Below are 3597 nucleotides of genomic sequence, written 5' to 3' on the forward strand. Positions count from 1 at the left end.
TTGTGCCGTAACCGAATCTCAAAGAGGAATCGTTGGAGATTTCTATGCCTCTGCCGCACAGGAATTTGTTACTGTTTGCATTTCAAGGTCCATGTTTTTGCGGGTTCTTGAAATCCAAACGAAAACCGACCTAGGGCTTTCTGAGTACGCCCCTCTCCCATCTAGGGATAAGATAGTGGCATTTTTTTTATTTTGGGTACAACAAGGCGATCCAGTACCCGTCACAATATCGCCATCAATACCTACCACCAATGTGGAACACACTTTTCACATTGTTCAACAGATCGCTGACAGGGAAGATTGGGAGCCTCGACATGTGCTCAACAAATGTTCTTCAAATCGTATATGGAATCTTCTTCGACTTATCTCTCGACTACTCCTTGATACTCTACACAGAGTTCAAGTCAACCGTGGCCAAGAAGTGTCAAGAAGTGGCCAAAGGAAGATAGTTTCCATCTCTGCTATTTCCACGGTTCTTGGGTCTTCTTCTAAGACCTACTCTGGACGACAACAATATTGATGTGGGTCATCTATCTCCTCACAAGGTGAACATGCTCACTCAATATCAGCCTATAGTTAACAAAGAGTGATATGCAGCAGATAGGCCAATCCCAAAGAGGCTCATGAGTTATATGAAGTCAAAGGAGATCAGAAGAGCGTACAGACGTACACACGAGACACTAGGACCAGTATCTCGAACCCCATTACGCATAGGAACAACTGATGAAGATGAGAGAACTGAGGACACTTTAAGGCCTCAAGCAGAGGGAGAGATGGTGAGAGTAGAAGAAGAGAGGGTAAGAGCAGAGAAAGAGAGAAAGAAAGAAAGAAAATGAGAGGAGGCGAGGATTAAGAAAGTTGAGAGGGAGGGAAACAAAAAGGAAGAGGCAGATCGAGCAAAGCAAGAGAGATTGGTTGAGCTGGCTCGTGCTAGAGTAGAAGAGGAGCGAGCAGAAAGAGCTCGCCAGGCAAAGATCGCTTGTCTGAGGGAAGAGGCCAGACTCAGAGCAGAGGAGGAAGCTCATCAAAACATGGCTCAATCCTCTAGTCCAAACCAAGGGGATGACCAAGAGCACTACGATGATGCTGCAAGGTCTTATACAACTGAGGAAAGTGAGTAAGAAGAAGAAGAGAGTGAAGAAGAAGAGAATAAAGAAGAAGAGAGTGGGGAAGGAGAGGAAAGCGAAGAGGAAGAAGAGGAAGAAGAGGAAGAAGAAGAAGAAGAGAGAGGAGGTGCAGCAGCTGCTCTGCCTCAGGGCGAGCCAGAGCAGCCTCGGCTAAATTGGCATACTCGTTTTACCACCCCAACTCCTAGTTTAAACGAATCATCTGACTCCGGTGGTCGAGACACGGAGGTCATTGAAACAGAGGTGCACAACTCGAACCCAAGCCAGCCTATCCAACCAGAGGTCGCATCTGCCTCTGGTTATATCAGCCAAAGGGAAGCCTCACCACAGGGAACACCCGCTCAAAAGGGTGCAACCTTTGAAAATATAAGTGATATGTCTCCCCATATCATGCCACTTTCCCATACACATAAATTTGTTTCCTTTGCACGTGTAGATTCCCACCCTTGTTCAGAGTAAGGAATAGGTGCACAAGGCTTGGAGACTCTCGACCAGTCTCTTAGTCCACTCATGGAGAGCCCTCTGGCTGGCTCTGAACCAGCCTTGGATCCTCTCCCTGATAGAACAGAGGTAGTAAATTCTCCTCAATGAGGACCACGAGGATCCTCTGGAATTCCTTCCCCGACTAACATCAATCAAGTCGTGAATGAAGGCATCCCTTGAACAGGGACTCAATCTGGCCCATGTGTTGAGCAAGAGGTTACACCATCTACATATGTCATGAGGGAAGAGTTCCATTCCCTTTTCACTTCTATGCGGTGCTCTTTGGAAGAGCTAAAACTCATCATGGCCCGTGTAGAGCCGTCTCCTTCTGCACCTGCTCTGGAAGAGATACGAGCATCCTTGGCAGTATTGAGAGCTGAATCTTCAACGAATGCTTCTCGTATCAATACACTTATGGAATTGACTGAAAGAAATGCAGAGGCCTTGAAACATGTCATTGCATCAATACAGAGGGGTGAGGCATCCACATCTCATGACACCTAGTCCCTTATTCCTCTAAGTGTACCTGTGGATTATATCACACAGAGCGCAATGAATGCTCTAGGTGATAGACTTCTGTAGAAGGTGGGGACTTCACTTCAGATTTCAATAGCAAAGCCCCAAAAGCAGTGGAAGCCATCAACGCTACTCTAGCCAGGTTCAATTACTGCTCGGACGATGAAATTAAAAAGGTTGGGTATGCAGTCAAAAAACTTCTCAAAGTTATTGACGAGAGGATCAAGTCAATGCCTCGAGCAGAGGACCAGAGGCCAAAGCGACGAATAGATCCATCTCCTTGTGCAGAACCATCAAAGAGGAGACGACTTGACGATGATGAGGACCCAGACATGTCTGGTCCTCAAAATCGTCAAGAGAGGGAGAACTATCCTACAGCCATTCCAAGTGCAACACCTATGGCTGCCCGTTGCACAAACGTCCTCTGCCCCACGCCAACTAGCTCAAGATCCTTCATGGTAGAGGACACAGAGCCAACCAGCACCAGATCATGCAGATGCACTTCGCAAAGTAAAGATGCCTATGGCATCTCATGCAGAGCCAGCCGGGCTACAAAAGTGATAGATCTTCTATCTGTCTACGGATCAGACGATTCAGACCTGGCTCTATCCTCATCAATAGAGTACGCAATGGACATGGCTGCTCCTACAACCAGAGAACAAGAAGAAGAAGAGGTGGTAGCTGTAAATATGGATGATTCCAGTTGCCATTCCTCTAGAAGAAGTCACTGTTGCTGATCCTCCACCACATCAAAATACACCCAGAGCTAGGGTCCCTGCTCAAGGGACCAGGGTTGTCACTCCTTCTATGAGGCAGTGGGTACCTATCAAGCCAAACCGAGCAGACTTTGAAGGCACAACCAGCGAGCCAAAATGGAAGCATCCTTCTGATCGTGTCCAAAGGATCAAGGAAAGTATGGATGCCATGTTCACGCCAACACCTCCTGATAAACCAATTAAGGACAAGGCAGACAGCAAGGAGATCTACCAGTTCCTCTACGCCCTAGGAGAAGAGACACCGGTCCAGAAGATCAGTCTTTATCCTATGGTTCAAGAGCACATCAGGCAAAGATTCCTAGATCGCTACACTCAGCCTATCACTGTAGTCCACTCTTTTGATGGAATAAAGCAAGTCCTCGACATAAAGAAGCATACCTTCATACATAATGAGATTGCATATTCTATGAGTACACAGTGGAGAGGTCTCGAGGACAGATCTGTAGGTTCACATTGTGACCTTATTAATCTGAATCCATAGGATCTTCTCTCTCGGTTCTACTTCACAAATCACAAGAACTACAAGGGAGTCAAATACGATGTTGCCAATTCTGCCGTTTGCCAAACAATGACAGACCTACTCAACTTCAGATGCAAGTTTGACTTCCAACTAGCTCTAGATCTAGGAGTGGATCAACTGACTGTCGCTGCTCCAAATGAAGATTTGCAGGGCATCAACAGCATCCCCTCCTGGA

This window comes from Cynara cardunculus (assembly GCF_001531365.2).
Source record: "Cynara cardunculus var. scolymus isolate 2C chromosome LG 17, CcrdV1, whole genome shotgun sequence".
NCBI classification, from domain to species: domain Eukaryota; kingdom Viridiplantae; phylum Streptophyta; class Magnoliopsida; order Asterales; family Asteraceae; genus Cynara; species Cynara cardunculus.